The sequence below is a fragment of the Schistocerca piceifrons genome, chromosome 3 (assembly GCF_021461385.2).
Source record: "Schistocerca piceifrons isolate TAMUIC-IGC-003096 chromosome 3, iqSchPice1.1, whole genome shotgun sequence".
Lineage (NCBI taxonomy): Eukaryota > Metazoa > Arthropoda > Insecta > Orthoptera > Acrididae > Schistocerca > Schistocerca piceifrons.
The window spans coordinates 507,322,096-507,345,716 of record NC_060140.1 but is presented as its reverse complement, the minus strand read 5'-3'; the positions used below and the strand labels follow the sequence as shown (position 1 = coordinate 507,345,716).

At 44.3% G+C, this 23,621-nt stretch overlaps 1 pseudogene; it reads left to right on the top strand.

Moving 5' to 3' along the window:
• Positions 1-15,783: 15,783 nt before the first annotated feature.
• On the top strand, positions 15,784-15,901 carry LOC124790683 (annotated as a pseudogene).
• Positions 15,902-23,621: the final 7,720 nt, after the last annotated feature.

Sequence of the window (23,621 nt, the reverse complement as noted above, 5' to 3'; positions counted from 1 at the left end):
TTGGTTGATGGTAGATGCATCGGATTTCGGGATCGGTGCTGTGCTTGCGCACAAAGTTGGCTCCCATGATCGCCCTATTGCCTTTGCGTCCAAATTGCTCTCGTCTGCGCAAAGAAATTATTCACAGATAGAGAAAGAAGCTTTGGCTCTCGTGTTTGGTGTTACTAAGTTCCATGATTTCTTGTATGGTCGTCACTTTACCATCATCACAGACCACAAACCTTTGACATCGCTTTTTCATCCGACCAAGCCTGTACCTCCACGTACAGCGCAGAAATTCATTCGCTGGTCTATTTTCCTCTCGCAGTACCGCTACGATATCTTGTATCGGTCCACTGCTAAGCACGGAAACGCCGATGCGTTGTCCCGTTTGCCTGTTGCTGAGGATAAAGCATTCGATTCTTCCGAACTTGCTTGCATGTTCATTGATTCGGAAACCGATGAAGTGGTCGAATCGTTTCCGATTGATTTTCGTCGTGTCGCTACAGCCACAGCTGCTGACACTGTCCTTGCTACTGTTTTACGTTTTGTTGCTACGCAATGGCCTTTGTCAAAGTCTCGGATCGAGGATCCGTTGGTTCGCCGATTTTTTGCTCACAAGGAGAGACTTTTTGTTCGACGTGGTGTTTTGTTGTTGCGTTCTGATAATGATCAGTCCAGAGTCGTGGTCCCACGTTCGTTACAGTCCTCTGTTTTACGGCTTCTTCATCAAGGACATTGGGGTATCGTGCGAACGAAACAACTTGCTCGTCGGCACTGTACTTGGTTCGGAATCGATGCTGCGATTACGAATATGTGTTCTTCGTGCCCGGCGTGTGCCGAACACCAGTCCGCACCGCCGCGGAACGTCTTTGCGTGGCCACAAGCCACTTCCCCTTGGCAACGCTTGCACATTGATTTTGCTGGTCCATTCTGGAATGCTCGATGGTTGGTTCTGGTCGACGCCTTCAGTAATTTTCCTTTTGTTGTTCGGATGTCTTCCACGACGTCCTCCGCCACCATCCAAGCGTTGTCTGCTATCTTTTGCATTGAAGGTCTTCCGCAGACTATTGTTTCCGACAATGGCCCACAATTCATGTCCGCAGAATTTCAGTCATTCTGCCAGGCCAATGGTATTCAACATCTGACATCCGCGCCGTTTTCGCCTCAGTCCAACGGTGCCGCTGAACGATTGGTCCGGACGTTCAAGTCACAGATGTTGAAATTGAAAGAGTCGCATTCTCGGGAGGACGCATTGTTGCTCTTTTTGTCTTCGTATCGCTCTCAGCCCCGAGATGGGCGCTCGCCGGCTGAGTTGCTCCACGGTCGTCCTCATCGCACCTTGATGTCTTTGCTGCATCCGCCGCATCAGGTTCCTGTGCAGCGGCAGACTCCTGCTTTTGCTCCAGGCGACGTTGTATTTTATCGCAACTATCGAGGTTCACGGCGTTGGCTCGCAGGGCGCATTCTTCGCTGCCTCGGCCGCGCGATGTATTTGGTTTTGGGGGCCTCTGGTGAGGTGCGTCGGCATCTCAATCAGCTGCGCCTCTGTCGTCGCTCGGGTTCTGCCGCTCCCCGTCTGCTTTCAGCGACGGTGCCGTCCGGTCAGCGCCCTGGGGACCCATCTACTGGCTCGCCTCATCCCCAGGTGTTACCGACGATGCCTTCCATTTTGCCCCGTGGCGACGCGCCGCCGCCGCCGCAGCAGCAGCAGCCGCCGCCGCCGCTTGTTCTCCCGCCGGCGCCGCCCGCATTAGACGCTTCGCTGCAGCCGCCAAGCGCCTCCCAGGGTCACGCGCCGCCGATCGCTTCCCGTGACCAGCTGTCCTCCGCCATGGAACGCCCGCCCGCTCCGGACCACATGACGTCATCGCGCGTCGGCTACCCCGACGCAATGGAGGTCGACACTTCGGCCCCTCATGTTTCTTTACGGGCGCATACACCGCATGTTGACGTGCACCCTGGACTAGTTTTGCAGGCGTTTCCTAGCTCCCCTCGGACCGGATGGCCGGGTGCGGGTGGCACAGCCTCGCCTGTTGTTAGGCTCCCCACCTCATCGCATACGTCAACATGTGGTCCTCCCCACGGCGGGCGGAAGCCTTATTACACGACCGTTCGCCGATTTGCGGGGGAGGAATGTGGTGTCACCGCCAGACACCACACTTGCTAGGTGGTAGTTTAAATCGGCCGCGGTCCATGTAGTACATGTCGGACCCGCGTGTCGCCACTGTGATCGCAGACCTAGCGCCACCACCAAGGCAGGTCTCGTGATACGAGAGTGGACTCGACCCCAGTTGTACGAGAACCAAGCTACCGCCCAGTTGTACGCGAACCTAGCTATCGCCCAGTTGTACGAAGCCTTTCTCTCTCATTAGCCGAGAGACAGAATAGCCATCTAAGTTAATGGCTACGAACTAGCAAGGAGCCATTTGTATCAGTGCCTATAGCTTCGAGTATTCAAGAGAGATGTATTCCAAGGAATCAATAAAAGTTAAGTAAAAAGCATCTACATACTTTTCTTCTTATTCATTCATAAGTTCTCATGTTCCAGACTTCACGCCCGTCTGCATTAGTCTAGCGTGCCTTTCTTTTGGCTACTACCGTGTGGCGTAACAGTCTTGTTACGTCACTACACGCGGTTCCACACTGAAGCACCTAGAACCGCTCAGCCACCGCGGCCGACTGTTGTAGCTGTTAACATCTCATTTTCAAATGAGCTTTACTTCAGATTGAACTTGCGACCTCGCACGATTAGATCCCTTAGTTTTGAAAATACTATTAAGCTTCCTGAAAGTACCCCAGGCCCTTTTAACTCACTTAACGCAAATTCCGTGATGGTTCCTTCGAAACGAACACGGTCGATTTCTTTTCCTTTGCTTTCCTAATATGGTTCAAATGGCTCTGAGCACTATGGGACTTAACTTCTAAGGTCATCAGTCCCCTAGAACTTAGAACTACTTAAACCTAACTAACCTAAGGACATCACACACATCCATGCCCGAGGCAGGATTCGAACCTGCGACCGCAGCGGCCGCGCGGTTCCAGACTGTAGCGCCTTTAACCGCTTGGCCACCACAGCCGGCTGCTTCCCTAATATGAGCTGGGTATAGCCTGATGAGCTAAAACATGATATCTGCTAAATAGCATATTGGTCCACCTTTGGAACGCACTACACGTGCTTCGTAGAAGTACGGAGATACGTGCCACAACGCAGAGGTCTCGGAATGCCCGTAAATTGCGACTTGTGGTTCGTGGGTGCGGAGTTGGCGTCCGATAGCCCCCTCCTCCCTCTCTCGCAGATGTGTCCCATCACGTTCACAACAAGAGAATTTGGCGGCCAGGACATTGACGTGAGTTCATTATCTCGCTCCCCGCGTGGTAACGTCAGGCAGCCCACAGCTGTCACGATGCGTTTGATTACTACCACAGATCCCACGAAATTCCAGGTGAATCCCCTGCAGATGTGATGTACATGCACAGACAAAAAGCGGAAGGGTATAAATTCAGAAAAATTGGATGACTAATTCAAGAGAAAGAGCTTCACAAACTGAACAAGTCAATAAAACGTTGGTCCACCTCTGGCCCTTATGCAAGCAGTTACTCGGCTTGGCATTGACTGTGTAACGGAACTGAAATGATGGTGGGCTGACAGTAATTCGGAGCCCGCGCGTCGGAAACGGGCGCGCTGGTGTGAGACTGCCAGGGAGTGCACCCTGATGCCATCTATTGGAAAAACTGGGAATCAGCGCTACCTGTCAGACAATGCACTAAGCTATCGGAGTCAAATGTATTCTTTTTCTTGGTAATTATAAGTTATTACTACATGATTTAATGCTATAAAGCGCTAGTAGTAAATTATTATGACTGGTATGAACTCCAGGGTAATAAATATAAATATTCTTAAATACTAAATGATTTCGGTGAAAAGATGGTAGGGGAACGCCCCCACTCTTGGTGATACGAGCGTAGCTAGAGGTAGCTGGAGACACAGGGACTGAACAATGGAATGGCCTGGGGAGTGTTGACGTGATCGGACGTGCATAACTGTGCCCACACAAAAGTGATTGTGCAACAGCGAAGAGGCGAATATCGTCGCCGTTTGTGGAGTAGAACACGACGAATGGTTGTCGAAGCCGTCTCTATGCCACTGGGGCTGATTGTAAGAGTTCCTGCTCCCAGATTTTATGGCGGACGTGCAGTAGCTTATACGAGTGCTACAGCTCGTAGTTCCAGCCGCCATTAAGGGCATGAGGCGTGAAGAGCCGCGTTAGCCACATGCATCTCACCACCAGCACCGACACGTCTACCCAAGGCAAGACTGCTTGCAATTGTTAAGTCGAACTTTGTATACATGTAAAAGGAGAATACCAGTTTTCTTTTATGCAAGTGCAGAGGACAGAATACAGTAATGAGTAAAATTACGACGCATGTTGTTCATTGTAAAGTGTAGTAACCTCAAACATAGTATAGTGAAATCAGACTGAGGCCACCATCGACTCTTTCATTTACAATTCTTTTGGTTGTAGAATACTTTAGCGTATAAGAATGTTGAAAAGAGTAATGGTCGCACCAGAATGAGTCGCCTATTTATAGTTACTTAAATTTTTCTGAGTAACCTTTCAAGTAAAGTCACTTAACTAATTCTATATCAATTCTCCAAAGAGTAATATCCAAAATCATTAAATAAGTTGAAGGATAGAATTTTGTTAACCTAAGTTGCATAAATTGTCTTGGTGGTAATTACCAAGCCAACTCACAGAAATTGAGAGAGTATTTGCTTTGTAGAATCACCTAGAATGATCAGAAATAGTAATCTTCAGAATTAAGTTTAAAATTCAGCTCAAGCCGTTTCACTTTGAAACGAGCCAAAAAATTGATTTATTCTTTTGCTCCTTCAGAGCTGGCGACCGTAGTTATAAGTATTTTCAGGAGGATTCGACGGTAAGTCTGCTGCTCTCGTCGTGCTGATAGGATTATCCACTGCTGCTAGCAGTGGTGATTGGATACATAAGCTCACTACCAAGTTAAGTGGGTCAGGTAGGCAGTGTTACCGTGTGAACTGTAGGGCACTGTAGGCCATGGATCGAACCCGTTCAATCATCACAGCTCTTTGGGAAATAGTCCGGTTAGGAGTGTGCTAATTATTAGGTAAATACTGGCGAGTAACGGTCAAAATGTATACGCAAGTGAATTTAGCAAGGTCCATGTAGCACCTAGTTAATGTGGTGCAATGGCGAGGGTAGGAGTGGAGTAAAAGTGAGCTGAGCTTGTGGCAGCTGTGCTGTATTCAAAGATTAATAACGTGAATTCACTACTACCTCTTACCATTAGGACTGAGCTATTTACGGTTAAAATACGTAGCATAAGCGCAAAGGCGTGACAGCTACAAGTCCGTATTGGCATTATACATACGGAATTAGGAAGTGGGTCATTCCGTCAGTGGAGGGGGTTAAAACAACCGAGTCAGTTGAGAACATACCCCATTTACTGATGGAAAGATTCGGCGGTTCGGTCGCATGTGGCGACCGTGACAGGACTTACCAAGTATGTAGAATAGTGGCTGCAATAAAAGTGTTTTATATAAACTTGTAGTTTCAAGAAAATTTTAAATTTAAAATTCTGTTGTAGACAAATATACCACAATTGGTAAGTTCAAGACGACAACCTGCAAAGCAGCAAAAGAAAGTCCAATAGTAGGTGTTAAACAAGTAATACTTGGTTTAATAAACATTTCTATTAGGCACGAAATACAGCAGCATAAGATGGAGTCGAATAGTAACAAGCAAGACGAAAACATTACAAGGTCAGACCCAGAATTAGGGACCATAGATACTGTTGTAGGGTTGGAAAATCTTATAGATGAATCCATACCTACAAGACAGGAGGAACGGGAAGTGAAACCAAAGGTAGTGAAAAGTGAACCCAATGTATCTGTGGATGCAAGTCACAAGGGAGAGGATATGGAATTAACAAGTTTGTTAAATAGGATGATGGCGCAAATTCGAGAAGGGAATGCTAGTTTGAAAGCAGAAATGGCTAGTCATATATCCCAATTGGATGAAAACCTATCTGGCAAAATAAAAGCCAATTTAGATATTTTGAATACGCAAAGCCAGCGTATCACAGAGGTAAACAAATCAGTAAATAGCATTAGGGCTGAAATAACAAATGTTCAGAGAAAAGTCACAGAAATAGAGAAAAGATTTGATACCGAAATTCAGAGAATAGAGAAATCAGTGGAACCTTTGGTTAGTGAAAAATTAGAACCGATAATTGAAAGTAAATTACAGGTGATAGTACCAGTTGTGAAGAGATTGTTAAAGAAACGGCAGCTGATATTGAAACACTGCGCAATACCATGTTGAGTTTTGATGCATGTGTGCAGGAGCAGGAAAATACACTGCGTAATGAGATAAAATTGTTAAGTCAGCAAGTTCAGAATCAGACGTTTCTTAACTGTAGTGGTATCCCATTGGTAATGCAAAAATCGGAAATACTGAGTAGGGAGGAAAAATACGATCCTCAAAAGAAACAAGGTGGATGGCATCCAATGGATTTTATAAAAAATTGTGAACGTGTCTTACCAACAGACATGTCGGATAAAGAAAAAATTAATTCAGTAATAGACACTTTAGCAGGTCATGCTAAACGTTGGGGATTGAATTTGGATATCGACAGTTTGAAGTTTACAGACTTCAAAGAAAAGTTCCTTGAGGAATTCTGGAGCACACAACAGAGAGATAGGTTGTGGAGAGAATTCGTTGTCGCCAGAATGCCAGAACATGGGCGTGGGCTCATGAAAGAATACTGTGAAGGATGGTTCAAGCGTTTGGAGTATCTTAGAGATCGTAGATCAGAATCGGAGATAGTGTGGGAGTTGTGGAAAAAGCTACCTGACGATTCAAAGCGTTATGTAGGAGGCACTCATCGAACATTCGATGAATTTTTAGAAAAACTCGAGAATGAAGATAGGTGGCGTGAAACTAGAGAGTTTCGAGAAATCAGAATGGAATAGTAAAAGGTGGTAGGAATGAACCGCAAATTAACATGATGAGAGGAAGAGGTCGAGGAGGTAACTCTCAGCGAGGGAGAGGACACTATCAGGGAAACGGGATGCATTATCAAAATCAGGAAAACTAAATACCGCGCAGGTCAAGGGCCTAACGCGCGCGGAAAGAAAGAAATGGCCCAAATATAGGGAAGATCGGAGTAGTCAGTACTATAGTAGGATAGTGCGTCGCTCGCCTGAGAACAGTTACATAAACGAAACTTTGCGAAGTATAATGCAGGGATACAAACAGAGGAGAGAGAGCAGGGAGGAATTATTAAGGGAAATGAAGTAGGAAAAGAATATCGGTCGGATGTGAAGGCTCACGTGAATGAAATAAGTACAATTCGAGATCAGAGTGATGAATTGATGAAGGAAGAGTCAGAGAAGGCGTTGTTTGTCGGTAGGGATGGCAACTGTGCAGAGAGGCAGGGGCAAGGTAGGAGTGATGTGACTTATGGTAAAAGGTTCGTACGAATAGTCGACGAATCGCATCGAGAAGTAATTAAAGAGGGAAGGGTGGATAAGAAAAAGGGGCATAGTGCAGAGACGCATGCCGATTCAGAAATTACCTCGTATGCAGAATATGTACATCAGCTCAAAAGCCAGCCAGCACAATTAGAAAGATCTTCCACTCAAGTGATTAGTTTGGACCCGAATATGACAGTGTTAGAGAGCCATACCGATTATGATGTGTACCTAGTGACAGCAAGAGTACATGACTGTGATGAAGATTCTTTTAAAGAAATTAGAGAAAGTGTATCTAACCACGAGAAAGAGTGTTGTGATCCCTGTAGTACTGGAGCAAATGAGTTGAGTGAGACTGGAATTCCATTAGTAGGGGAAAATAATGAAAGTAAGAGTGGCGAATGCACTATCCAACAAAGGAAAAGTAGAAAAATGGATTATAATTTGCGAGAATTATTTGAATCCGAAGAAGGTCATATTTCTAAGGAGGAGGAATTATCGTCAGAATCATCAGAAAGCATCCAGGGAGAAAAAGAAGTAGAGGAAGTTTCCGATCCCGCAACCGAGAGTTCAGGCATGACAGATTCGAATGAGAACGAGATGGCATTAAAGAGCCTAGACGAAGCACTATTGGAAAAAGTGGTGAAAGAATTTAGGATGAAAAGGAGAAAGAAACCTCCAGATGGAATGGTCAGTATAAAAACCGGAAAAATAATATGGCAAGACTTAGCGGTGGAAAATGATTTATTATGGGAAGATAAAGAAAGTATGAAAGAGGAAAATAGGATGCAAACAATCCTACCCATTAATGTATGTGGGTACGATTTATATGTATTGTTGGATACGGGTGCTCAAATAAGTGCTATTTCGCACGCATTTTTTGAGATGATCAAAGAGCAACGAGGAGTAGTCATGATGCCAGTAACAGGTGTTAAAGTGATAGGGGCGACAGGGAAATGTAGTAAACCTGTTAAACATCAAGTGATGATGGAATTTAAGATAAAAAACAAGCAATTTTCGAATACATTTTTAGTAGTTCCAGAGCTCAGTGCCGAGATCATTTTAGGCATTGACTGGTTAATAAAACAGAAAGTAATTATAGATTGTGACAAAGGGATAATAGTTTGTAAAGTTGATAGTGCGGTATTAGAAATACCATTTGAATCATCTAGAGTAATGGAAGAGAACCAGCTGAGATGGGTAGAATTTAGAGATGATCATGATTCAGGAATAGGTCAGAAATTCGATTGGTTTCTGGTGAGGCAGATAGTTGAAGATGAAAATAAGGAGACACTCCTTCGAAATGTAGTGGATAAAACGGAAGGACTATCTGATTCCCGAAGGGAGGATCCATGGCAAATTCTGAAAGACAATCAGGAGGTATTTTCGGACAAACCAGGACGAGTGATAAATTATGAGTACTGCATGGAGGTAGAGGAGCATGAACCTTTCTTTAAACCACCATATAACGTACCCTTGTCTAAGAAAGAAGCAGTCCAAAAAGAAATAGATAAAATGGTTTTATGTGGGGTCATTGAACGGAGTTGTAGCCCATATAATAACCCACTGGTGATAGTAGGTAAGAAGGATGGAAGTGTACGAATAGTGATAGATGCTCGTACTCTGAATAAAGTAGTGAAGAGTGAGTTGGATCGTCCAGAGAACATAGATAATTTATTGCAGAAGTTTAATGGTGTAAAGTACATGACTAGTTTAGACCTAACTGCAGGATACTGGCAAATCCCATTAAGTGAGGAGTCTAGGAAGTACACGGCATTTTTATTCAATGGCAAATGCTACCATTTCACAGTGGTACCATTTGGCCTAAATACTTCCGTTTCAGTGTTCATTTGGGCTTTAGACAAAATTTTAGGGAGTGAACTTAGTTCGCCAATCACGGTTTATGTAGATGATTTGTTAATTGCTACAAGGACGTGGGAAGAGCACATGGAGTTATGCGACAGGGTGTTCAAAGCTTTAATTAAAGGAGGAATGACCCTGAACCTGAAAAAATGCGAGTTTGTGAAGAAAGAAATAAAGTTTTTAGGTCACATAGTAACACCAGAGGGAATTGAAAAGGATCCCGATAAAGTCAAAGCAATAAGAAATTGTCCGGCTCCCAAGAATAAAAAACAACTAAAGTCGTTTATAGGACTTTGTTCCTTTTATCGTAAGTATGTGGATGATCAGGTGTTCAATAGCCCACATCTGAACAACCTACTTAAGAAGAACAGTGTGTATATATGAACTGAGGAATGTGAAACAGCATTCAACCGGCTAAAAGACAATTTGTCTAAAAACATAAAGTTATGGCACCCTGACCTGTGTGAACCATTCCACATGGCAACAGATAGTTCAGATTATGGATTGGGAGTATCAATATTTCAGGAGGTAATGATAGATGGGGAAAAAACTCATAGACAAATAGCATTTGCGAGTAGAACCATGTCTAAGTACGAAAGAAACTATACGGTTTCAGAGAAGGAGGCTTTAGCTACAGTATGGGGTTTTAGGAAATTTCAACTTTTCTTATGGGGACATACACAAAGCTTTAATATTTTTGAAGGACTGCAGTTTGTTACATAACAGGTTGACCAGATGGGCGCTGTTTTTACAACAATTTGATATAGAGATCAAGTATGTTAAAGGGAAAGAACATCCAGTACCGGATGCTTTGTCGAGATTACCAGAAGGATGTGAGACACTAGAAAGTGTAAAGAATAGGGAAGATGTTTTTGAGGTGAATTACTTCAAAAAAGCGGAAGGAAGAGAAAAAATTAGGGAAGTATGTCGGAATATGCGAAGATATCAAAGTGATGATGATGCACTCAAGTTGGTAAAGGTCAAGTTTGACAATCCAGACGCACTAACATAAGGGCTTCATATAAAATACATAAAGGTGTACTGTATCTTCAAAGATTAAATAATCCAGGGAAATGGAGAGTATGTTGGCTGGAACAACACACTGAAGTGCTGATAGATTATGTTCACTTGGCATATGGCCATTGTGGTGCACGGAAGCGTACCGATAAGTTAGATGAATGCATTACCTTTAACAACATGGCACGAAGGGTAGCACAGAGGATAAGATCTTGTGATCTATTCCAGAAGGCGAAAGTAACAAATGCAACTAATCAAGGGCCCATGCAATCAATAAAACCTGATGAAGTATTAGAAATAGTAGCAGTAGATATCTTTGGACCATTACCGAAAACCATGGGGGGTTTTGTGTACATATTTGTAGCAGTTGAACTTTTCTCAAAGTATATAAAGCTATATCCCTTGAGAAAAGCTACTGCCAGAGCTGTGTATGGTAAAATGGTGTGTGATTATTTTGTGAAAGTAGGGAAGCCAAAGAGAATACTATCAGATAATGGTGTTCAGTTTTGTTCGAAAATGTGGAACGATGGGATAACTGAGAAACAGGTAGAAGTGGTACATATCTCAGCTTATCACCCATCAAGCAATCCGGCAGAAAGATACATGCGTGAGATAGGTCGGTTATTTAGGACGTACTGCCATAGTAACCACAAGAAGTGGGGCATGTATGTGAGTGAATTCGAAGAAATCATGAATTCATTAACAAACGAGAGCACTGGATTTACTCCAGAAGAAATCCTGAAAAAGACGAGAAGTAAAAGTCTAGTAGAAGACCTACTAGAATTTCCAGATAGAGTTGAATTAGATTATGATAGTAAAAAGAACTTAGTAAAAGACAAGATGAGAAAACAAGCAGATGCGAGAATTCGTCGTCATGACGAAAAAGTAAGGAATCCTAAATTCAAAATAGGTGATCTCGTTCTTGTAAAAACACATGAAAAGTCAAGTGAAATTAATAACGAGATCAGCAAATTTAAATATATATATAATGGACCATTTAAAATAGTGTCCATACCCAATGTGAATGCTTATTATTTAGAGTACCCATTAACAGGCAAACGCCTGGGAGTAAGAAACATAGTGGATCTCAAAAGGTATGAACCACGAATTCTACCAGATTGAAAATAAATATATAAATAAATATTAAAGTAAACCAATATGTAAATAGTTTTGTTTCTTTTGTTCTATGTGAAAGGTAAATGTTCACTAAAATATGTTGCAGTATTCTAATGAAACTTCTAGTTTAAGTAGAGACTAAACAGACTGGGAAAGACTGAGCTTCTAAGAAAGCCTTAATAGATGTGTAAATAAGTGTTGTGGAAGAGGTAGAAAAGTGAGGAGGTAAAGTGAAAAGGACGGGCAATAAAGTAATAGGCGCATAACGTGTCTTTTACTTGCCTGAGATAAAAGAAGTGTGTTTAAAATTTTGTAAAAAAAAAAAAAAAAAAAGATGTTTAAAGTGTACTGTGTTAGAAGTGAGAAAATTGGAAAGAATATATGTAAATCATTTACGTAATGTTTAGCAGGAAAGAGAGAAAGAATTGGTGTTTAATTTTAAATATGTAATATAAGTATCGAGGTGTATCAGTAAGAAAGGGAAAACGCTTGGTAAAAAGCTTAACGAAAATTTCAGATTCATTATAGGAGAGACTTCTTATTGAATTATCACTGTTTTATACTTCAATAAGAAGTGGGGCATGTATAACGGAACTGAAATGATGGTGGGCTGACAGTAATTTGGAGCCCGCGCGTCGGAAACGGGCGCGCTGGTGTGAGACTGCCAGGGAGTGCACCCTGATGCCATCTATTGGCGAAACTGGGAATTAGCGCTACCTGTCAGACAATGCACTAAGCTATCGGAGTCAAATGTATTCTTTTCCTTGGTAATTATAAGTTATTACTGTGTGATTTAATGTTATAAAGCGCTAGTAGTAAATTATTATGACTGGTATGAACTCCAGGGTAATAAATATAAATATTCTTAAATACTAAATGATTTCGGTGAAAAGGTGGTAGGGGAACGCCCCCACTCTTGGTGATACGAGCGTAGCTAGAGGTAGCTGGAGACACAGGGACTGAACAATGGAATGGCCTGGGGAGTGTTGACGTGATCGGACGTGCGTAACTGTGCCCACGCAAAAGTGATTGTGCAACAGCGAAGAGGCGAATATCGTCGCCGTTTGTGGAGTAGAACGCGACGAATGGTTGTCGAAGCTGTCTCTATGCCACTGGGGCTGATTGTAAGAGTTCCTGCTCCCAGATTTTATGGCGGACGTGCAGTAGCTTATACGAGTGCTACAGCTCGTAGTTCCAGCCGCCATTAAGGGCATGAGGCGTGAAGAGCCGCGTTAGCCACATGCATCTCACCACCAGCACCGACACGTCTACCCAAGGCAAGACTGCTTGCAATTGTTAAGTCGAACTTTGTATACATGTAAAAGGAGAATACCAGTTTTCTTTTATGCAAGTGCAGAGGACAGAATACAGTAATGAGTAAAATTACGACGCATGTTGTTCATTGTAAAGTGTAGTAACCTCAAACATAGTATAGTGAAATCAGACTGAGGCCACCATCGACTCTTTCATTTACAATTCTTTTGGTTGTAGAATACTTTAGCGTATAAGAATGTTGAAAAGAGTAATGGTCGCACCAGAATGAGTCGCCTATTTATAGTTACTTAAATTTTTCTGAGTAACCTTTCAAGTAAAGTCACTTAACTAATTCTATATCAATTCTCCAAAGAGTAATATCCAAAATCATTAAATAAGTTGAAGGATAGAATTTTGTTAACCTAAGTTGCATAAATTGTCTTGGTGGTAATTACCAAGCCAACTCACAGAAATTGAGAGAGTATTTGCTTTGTAGAATCACCTAGAATGATCAGAAATAGTAATCTTCAGAATTAAGTTTAAAATTCAGCTCAAGCCGTTTCACTTTGAAACGAGCCAAAAAATTGATTTATTCTTTTGCTCCTTCAGAGCTGGCGACCGTAGTTATAAGTATTTTCAGGAGGATTCGACGGTAAGTCTGCTGCTCTCGTCGTGCTGATAGGATTATCCACTGCTGCTAGCAGTGGTGATTGGATACATAAGCTCACTACCAAGTTAAGTGGGTCAGGTAGGCAGTGTTACCGTGTGAACTGTAGGGCACTGTAGGCCATGGATCGAACCCGTTCAATCATCACAGCTCTTTGGGAAATAGTCCGGTTAGGAGTGTGCTAATTATTAGGTAAATACTGGCGAGTAACGGTCAAAATGTATACGCAAGTGAATTTAGCAAGGTCCATGTAGCACCTAGTTAATGTGGTGCAATGGCGAGGGTAGGAGTGGAGTAAAAGTGAGCTGAGCTTGTGGCAGCTGTGCTGTATTCAAAGATTAATAACGTGAATTCACTACTACCTCTTACCATTAGGACTGAGCTATTTACGGTTAAAATACGTAGCATAAGCGCAAAGGCGTGACAGCTACAAGTCCGTATTGGCATTATGCATACGGAATTAGGAAGTGGGTCATTCCGTCAGTGGAGGGGGTTAAAACAACCGAGTCAGTTGAGAACATACCCCATTTACTGATGGAAAGATTCGGCGGTTCGGTCGCAACTGACACAGTTGTTGGAGTATTTGTATGGAGTGTAGCCATGTATGGAAGTGAAACATGGGACGATAACTAGTTTGGACAAGAAGAGAATAGAAGCTTTCGAAATGTGGTGCTACAGAAGAATGCTGAAGATTAGATGGGTAGATCATATAACTAATGAGGAGGTATTGAATAGGATCGGGGAGAAGAGAAGTTTGTGGCACAACTTAACTAGAAGAAGCTATCGGTTGGTAGGACACGTTCTGAGGCATCAAGGGATCACCAATTTAGTATTGGAGGGCAGCGTGGAGGGTAAAAATCGTAGAGGGTGACCAAGAGACGAATACACTAAACAGATTCAGAAGGATGTAGGTTGCAGTAGGTACTGGGAGATGAAGAAGCTTGCACAGGATAGAGTAGCATGGAGAGCTGCATCAAACCAGTCTCAGGACTGAACACAACAACAACATCCACACATTACTTTCATGCTTGGAAATAATTAGGTACTGTACTGAAAACAGCAACCAGCGACGTTATTTCAAATCGGTAAACTGCTACTACAAAAACGTTTCCTAGGTGGTAACTTATATCAGCACTGTGATAGTGCCAACTCCCAAGTAAAACTGTGAGACCCTATGCTCATCACGGTGGTACCTCTCCGTAAACACAAGACAGATGACATCTTACACACTCAGACTCTATACGACCACGGAAATCGATAGTCGTCCCGACAGTCGAAACTGGGCATCTACACGCCATAATGACGTCACAGAGAGGTGATGCTGGGGTCAATCTAGCGTCTACCAACCTGTCGCCCACCGGCATTCACTCTCGCGGTTGCAGCGATCGTAACGTTTCGGCTCTTCAGTGTGTGTCCAACGACAGCAGGTCTGATGCTGCAAATATCCAGTCTAGTTGAAGAGTGTCCCGCAGAGAGTGCTTCTAGAAATAGTGCCTCCCCTGGTGTTGTAGTATCGGCAGTGAAATGGGTTCTGATTTATCTTCCACTCTTCAATGTTCATTTAAGGAACTGAATGTTTGAAAAGGATACATTCCATATGTGTAAAGGAGATAGTGCTGGTCGAAACTAAAATATAAAGCGCTATTAAAATATATCTGGAAACAAATACTTGTTGAGTTATGAGCCAATTTACGTGTGTCAACATCAATCAGTTTTCAGCAGTGTAGAATGTTTTTCTCTGTTCTTGGTCCTTCCTCTGTGACGCTGTGATCAGACGTAAAACCCTGCCTCCTGTATCAGCCATACGGATCCGTCTCTTCGTACAGGTTGTGCGGACATCTGACCATGACTAGTGACTGTGTGAATTGTGAAAAACCTTTAAAGTGAAATAACGTCCTGTTTTTCAACGTGGGAAAAACCAGAGATTGTAGTCTGCTGTGGTTTAACCAACATAATTAATGGACACGCACGCGTCAAGCACACCGAATGTCTTCCTCGGCAACCAACTCCGTGTGAAAAATGTTCGGTTGACTATTCCACAGATAACCAAAACGGAGCATTCACACTAAGGACATTGGATTGCGATAGACTTCACATTGTTCATATCGAAGGGACGAATGTTGTGAGGAGTAGAAGATAATCGTGAAACAAGCGTGCGAAGAACTGGAGCTTCTGAAGGCAAAAACAACGTTCTTACATGTTCAGTTAAACACAAGCAGTTAGTTTATGCATATCTCTTACAGCGAGTGTAAGCTCCCAGACTACAAGAGAACTACGCTAGATTATTTGTTTTATTTATTTATTTATATAACCTGGAAAGACCCACCCTCACATCTGACAAACCATTTTGTATGCTTTATATTAAGTTCAAGGCAACGGACATGCCGCGGTGGATACACCGGTTCCCGTAAGATCACCGAAGTTAAGCGCTGTCGGGCGTGGCCGGGACTTGGATGGGTGACCATCCAGGCCGCCATGAGCTGTTGCCACTTTTCGGGGTGCACTCAGCCTCGTGATGCTAACTGAGTAGCTACTCGACCGAATAGTAGCGGCTCCGGTCAAACAAAACTATCATAACGACTGGGAGAGTGGTGTGCTGACCACCCGCCTCTCCTATCCGCATCCTCAGTGAGGATGACACGGCGGTCGGCTGGTACCGATGGGCCACTTGTGGCCTGAAGACGGAGTGCATATTAAATTCACACTATAAGCATAAGTTACATATAGTACACAACATTACAAAAAATTAGTAATTACTATAGTGGAAAAAGAGAAGAAACAATAAAGCAGAGTTTACATTCCTTCAGGAGTACAACAAAAGGGACAAGTTACAGAGAGAGTGTTTTAAACTATGGGGGCTAATAGCAATGGGCACGAGAGGAGGAGTCGATTAGAGAAATAGAAGAACGTGATAAAACGTAAGAAACAATACTGTGAATACAGGGGAAAAGATAGTGACGTGATTGGTTGTGAAATGAAAAGATCAGGAAGTGTAAATGCACAAAGATGGAAGCGGTTGCTTTACTATTTCACAGAGGGACCACTGGCCATATGCCTTAGTTCTGGAAGGAAGCGTTATGTGGGTAACAGGAGAAAGTGTTTCAATTTCTTTTCAAAAGCATCTGGGCATTTAATTGCGCACAGACTTTAGATTAGCTTCTTCCAGATGAGAACAGCAGCAACAGAGAAGGCGTTTGTGAATGCTTTTGTTTTATTGGTGGACATTGCAGTAATGGGGGTTCGGTACAACGACTGACTGCACAAGTTCACGTTTCACGTGGAAACGCGTTCCGGAACTTTTTAAGGCCAAAAAGGCAGTCGGAAGCCTTCCTGACTGTGGCCGTTGTATTTTATGCCCAGTTGAGATGCTCATCCAAATTTGTGACTGTCGTTTGATAAGGAATTGGAATACTGTCTAGAAGAATACGAGGCAGTCTTTCGCGGTATTCCAAACTTGTTAATTTCAGATGGGGCACTAACATCGCTCGTAGTGTTAACGCACTATACGGAAAATAAACGCCTCCTAGACATGTCTGTGCTTCTCATAAGGAAGACTGCAGAGAGTCGTTATAACTTCGCGAAACACACTGCAGTTGCTTCTTGTGTCATAGTGGGGTAGGTAGAGTAGGTAATCACCTGTTCGCTCTGGAGTTTACACATCTGTGAAGGAGGAAAGTGCATGACCACAATTCAGCCGCCTACCTTCAGCACGCTTCTATCCTCTAGCTCTCCAAACTGTTATAGCGCCAAAATACAGTTTGTCCCTTAATACTGTAAGAGGCTACTGTTGGAGGGCGGAAGTAGGGATGGTTCTGTGTGAGGAGGCACCCTCACACTTCGCTCCTTGCCGGTTTTTCTCAGAAGGATGGAGGTGATATGTTGTCGACGGTAGGCGCAGTAAAAGAAGATTCAGAGTCAATTATTTATTTGCGTTAGCTATGATCAGTGTTTTGACTCGGTGCTGAGATCAGCTAGCGTTGCCCGTCGAGGATTTGCTTCCAAGGCGGCCTTGAGCCCACTCATCGTAGCTGACGCCGCACTCTCCTTTTCTGGCCGGCCGACGCTATGGCGGGTTGCCGCCCGCGGTGGCTCGGCCGCCGGCCGTGCAGCGATGCCGTGGCATCGAGTGAAGGCGGCGTAAGTGTTGGACTTCACACACTCCGTTTTGGGAGGTGGTCTGTCCCGCCACGCTCACCGCTGTTCTGCTCCATCTGTTGAACCGCAGTGACGGTTGCCGTGTAACTGTGTAGCACTGCAATCTTCGCCTGCCGTTCAGGTAGACCCTGAACAGTCCGCTTAAGTGTCAGGAGCGCTGGTGTCCTGCCCCGGTACGATAGGGAAGATCGGATCCACCCATCTGTGACAGCGGCAGGCTGTGCTGTTGAACTCTGCGACTGGTGTTTGTGGCGAAGCAGCCGTCTCTCCCAGCAGCGGCTGTCGTTGCTCTGTAACGTGCAGGAAATATACAACAGACTTGTGCCAGACGTCACTGTACCGTAATCAGGGAATCGAGTGCCAACGTCATGTACGCCATCGATTCGTCTGACAGATTGCCGTAACATCCAAAATGCTGGTTTTTATGGAGTGAAGCAGTGGCTAATGTTTACCTGAGTTACTTTCATAACCTATCAGGTCTTGCTATTACAAAGGTATCAGCGACTCTCACTTGTCAGTTCTTGTTTAAAGCGTACGTTATTGTACAGGACTGGTTCGTAAAGGATTTGGTACGCGTTATTGCATTAGCACGTAACTAAGGAGACGTGATGCTGTCCACCTCCTCTGACCCATTACAGTTCCGCTGAGATCCACTCATTGTCTGGCCCGCCAGAAGCGTCGATGTTGCGTTTTCCCCTGACCCACTTTCGGTGGTGATCAGTGGTGCCCAACCCGCGGCACGCAGGTTCTATGTAATCCAAAGCAAGTATCAATGTGACCCAACAAGTGCGCATCTACTAAAAGAGCGAAAAAAAATTGCTCTGTCCATGTGAAGTTATCATAAATCGAATACATTCAATTTGAAACTCTCTTTACATGTTTCAGTACCATACAATGCTGTGTATTCGCCAACCACATTTTGTTTACTCATTAGACTTTTCATTCCATTCAGCAGGTCATGCAACTACTTCACTTTTACTCAGGATAGCAATGTCATCAGCGAATCGTATCACTGATATCCTTTCACCTTGAATTTTAATTCCACTCCAGAACCTTTCTTTTACATTCATAATTGCGTCTTCGATATATAGACTGAACAGTAGGGGCGAAAGGCTACATCGCTGTCTTACACCCTTTTTCATCCGAGCACTTCGTTCTTGGTCGTCAACTCATATTATTCCGTCTTGGCTCTTGTGCATATCGTATATTACTCGTCTCTCCCTAGAGCATACTCCTATTATTCTCAGAATTTCGAACATTTTGCGCCATTTTACACTGTCGAATGCTTTTTGCAGGTTGACAGATCCTATGCACGGGTGTTGATTTCTTTTAAAAAATTCCATTATCAATCGCAAAGTCAGAATTGCTTCTCTGGTGACTTTACCTTTCCTATTGCCAAACCGATCGTCATGTAACTCATCCTCAATTTTCTTTTCCATTCTTCTGCATATCATCCTTGTCACTAACTTGGATGCACGAGCTATTAAGCTGATTGTGCGATAATTCTCGCACTTGTCAGCCCTTGCAGTCTTCGGATTTGTGTGGATGATATTTTTTCGAAAATCAAATGGTATGTCGCCAGACTCGTGAGTGCAATATAGTCACTTTAATATGATATCATTTACGTTAAGGTGACTATATTGTACTTACTACAGACGAGTGTGAGTACGATATAGTTACTTTAATATATATGACATTCACATTTATACATGATCCCATCAAAATTTGTCACTGGCGATAAATGGTTCAAATGGCTCTGAGCACTATGGGACTTAACATCTATGGTCATCAGTCCCCTAGAACTTAGAACTACTTAAACCGAACTAACCTAAGGACATCACACACATCCATGCCCGAGGCAAGATTCGAACCTGCGACCGTAGCGGTCGCTCGGCTCCAGACTGTAGCGACTGGCGATAAATGCCGAAACAATCTGTCGGTAATAAAGATTAATTATTATAAGCAGCTATGATGCATCTTGCTAATAATCATGTCATTATCTAAGTGATTGTGTTACTTCGTCGTGATTGTGTGCTATTCCTCTTTCCCGCAGCTAATGGTCGCAGTAAAGAAGAATGTGCTCTCTCTCTCCACAAGTAAAAGCAGCCTGCTGATGGAGGTTGACTGCTGGCCATTAAAATTGCTACACCAAGAAGAAATGCAGATAATAAACGGGTATTTATTGGACAAATATATTACACTAGAACTGACATATGATTACATTTTCACGCAATTTTCACTGAGAAATCAGTACCCAAACAACCACCTCTGGCCGTGATAACGGCCTTGATACGCCTTGGTATTGAGTCAAACAGAGCTTGGATGACGTGTACAGGTACAGCTGCCCATGCAGCTTCAACACGATACCACAGTTCATCAAGAGTAGTGACTGACGTATTGTGACGAGCCAGTTGCTCGGCCACCATTGACCAGACATTTTCAATTGGTGAGAGATCTGGAGAATGTGCTGGCCAGGGCAGCAGTCGAACATTTTCTGTATCCAGAAAGGCCCGCACAGGACCTGCAACATGCGGTCGTGCATTATCCTGCTGAAATGTAGGGTTTCGCTGGGATCGAATAAAGGGTAGAGCCACGGGTCGTAACACATCTGAAATGTAACGTCCACTGTTCAAAGTGCCGTCAGTGCGAACAAGAGGTAACCTAGACGTGTAACGAATGGGACCCCATACCATCACGCCGGGTGATACGCCAGTATGGCGATGACGAATACATGCTTCCAATGTGCGTGCCAAACACGGATGCGACCATCTTGATGCTGTAAACAGAACCTGGATTCATCCGAAAAAAATGACGTTTTGCCATTCGTGCACCCAGGTTCGTCGTTGAGTACACTATCACAGGCGCTCCTGTCTGTGATGCAGCGTCAAGGGTAACAGCAGCCATGGTCTCCTAGCTGATAGTCAATGCTGCTGCAAACGTCGTCGAACTGTTCGTGCAGATGGTAGTTGTCTTGCCTACGTCCCCATCTGTTGACTCAGGGATCGAGACTTGGCTGCACGATCCGTTACAAAAATGGTTCAAATGGCTCTGAGCACTATGGGACTTAACATCTGTGGTCATCAGTCCCCTAGAACTTAGAACTACTTAAACCTAACTAACCTAAGGACATCACACACATCCATGGCCGAGGCAGGATTCGAACCTTCGACGATCCGTTACAGCCAAGCAGATAAGATGCCTGTCATCTCGACTGCTAGTGATACGAGACCGTTGGGATCCAGCACGGCGTTCCGTATTATCCTCCTGAACCCACCGATTCCACATTCTGGTTACAGTCATTGGATCTCGACCATCGCGAGCACCAATGTCGCGGTACGATAAACCGCAATCGCGATAGGCTACAATCCGACGTTTATCAAAGTCGGAAACGTGATGGTACGCATTTATCCTCCTTACACGAGACATCACAACAACGTTACACCAGGCAACGCCGGTCAACTGCTGTTTGTGTATAAGTAATCGGTTGGAAACTTTCCTCATGTCAGCACGTTGTAGGTGTCGCCACCGGCGCCAACCTTGTGTGAATGCTCTGTAAAGCTTATCATTTGTATATCACAGCAGCTTCTTCCTCTCGGCTAAATTTCGCGTCTATAGCACGTAATCTTCGTGGTGTAGCAATTTTAATGGCCAGTAGTGTATTCACGCAGCAAATGCATGCGCCATAGCCCATGACGGGTTAGAAAATGAATCTTGCCCTGGTTCGGATTAACACGTTTCGTCGAAAGCCACATTTGTGGAGAGGGACATTGCGGTGAGCGCAGTATGTGTCGCGCAGTGCAGCTTTCCGGCAGAAGCAGGAGGAAGTGGAGGCGGTCGCGATCCCAGAGCGGCGCTGCGGTGAGAAGCAGGCCGGCCGGGATGGAGCGCAGATAAGGGGCGCTCGTCGAGAGCTGGCCGGGCCGGCTTTCCACGGGCCGCGCGGCGCGCACCAAAATAATTGAGTGTCCGCCGGGCTGCGTCGCGCCGCTGGAGAGACGCTCCGCTGCGCTCCGGCCCTCTGTTCTCCGGGAAAGCCCGCGGCGGGTCGCGACCCAGTAGCGCGGAGCGGCTTGGCACGCCGGCCGCCCACACTTTCCACGGTCCGCGAGCACAGGCGCAGGCGCGGTCGGCGTGCTCGCGCGTGGTGCCTCTGCCTGCCAAGCCGGCTCTCCTCTGCTGACCCCTACGTGCGGGCGTCCGGCGATAGGCTGGCGCCCGGCGCGTCCCGTGCGTGTTCAGCCGTGGCCGCCAAGCGCACCGTTCCTCCTGGGGCGCGCGAGCGCGATGGCGAGAGGTGCGAATTGATTCACAACCAGTAAATCTTTGTTGTAAATCGTTGATAGCTTTGCGGAGGGGAATACTCCATCTATTGCTCTGTCCGTGTGAAATACACGGTCCAGTCACATCAATGTGACCACCACATATCTTCGAGATGAAAGTGCAATGATCTCTCGCAGACGGCAGCTGACACCACTGGCAATGGATAATACACTGCTGTCCAAATTTAAACCAACAGACTCCTATTTTCCCGTCCTGTGTCTAATTCACGATATAATCGTACAAACCGTCAACAGATGTCGTTACAATCGCATTCTGGACGGAACGTGACATTCCGATCAACGGACAACCACGCCAGCAACGACGTCAGGGCACGTCTCAAGCGGGGTAGTGCTTGCAGGGTAGTCCCACATCCACAATCCCTGTGTACACAGTCACAGACGGCGCAGTATACCACAGAGAAGACACCTACAGTCTCTCTACCGCAGAGGGCCGTAGGAAGAATGGAAGCAGGAGAGTCGCAAACTGTTGTGGCCCGATGGCTTAAGAGGGGTAGGACGTCAAACGGGCGAACCTGGAGCAGGAGAGGCATCACAGAATATTTTAATAACCAGTGTCTAAACTTTTACAAATAAATTCATAAAACTTTGTCAGCCTCACTAGGAAGGATTCATGATTCACACCCATTGCAGTGGAAATTCGGAAACATAACAAAATAAATTTTTTTATGTGCAAAATTTCATAATTTTTTCACTTATTAATGGCTGCATTTGTTGCTATAGGTACACTTTTCTTCATAAGTTAGAGAGATTCTTCGATAAACTTTGCATAGCATATATACCGTACTGACAGGGGTATGAAACTCTAGAATTTATTTAATTTATGAGAAAACGAATGAACTGTTATATTTTAAACTTCATGTTTAGAAAAAACACAAATTTTATAGATAATTACCTCAATTTTTACCACAGTTTTTAACAGATTTGGAAAATTCTAGAGTTTCATACACCTTTAAGTGTGGTTTGTATGCTGTGCAAAATTCATCAAAGAATCTCTTTTACTTATGAAGAAAAGTGTACCTATAGCAACAAATGCTGCCATTAGTAAGTGAGAAAAATGATGAAATTTCACACGTAAAAAAAAATTACTTCGTTATGTTTTCGAACTTTCACTGCAATTAGTGTGAATTCTGAATCCTTCTTTGTCATGCTGACAAAGTTTTATGAATTTATTTGTAAAAGTATAGACAGAGAAAATTAAAATGTCCTGTGATGCCTCTCCTGCTGCAAGTCGGCCCGTTTGACGTCCTACCCCCCTTAATGTGAATCGTTCTGTTGTTTCTCTGATGAGTCAACAGTTTATGGAGACCGAAACTACATCCCGGAGACCAGGACAGGGGCGACCACATGTGACATCAGAAACAGTGGATCGTTATTTGGGGGTAAGAGAACGACGGTACCACCTTAGTACTGCAGTGCAGCTGGCATCTGACCTCGCAGCATCCGCTGGACGTGTTGTTTGAGGCAACCGGTGTCTAGAAGATTTCAGAAGTGTGGCCTTTATTGTTGGGGACCTGTTGTCTGTTTGCCTCTAGTGTGTTTTCACAGAAGGGAACGTCTGGAGTGGAGTCGTCAACATGCACCTGAACGCTCGAATGGTGGGCCAATTTCTTTTGACAGATGAGTTCCGATTTTGGAGTCAATCTCGACGGATTCGCATCCGTAGGGCACGTGGAACACGATTTCGGGGGCCAAACATTGTGGAAAGAGACCGATA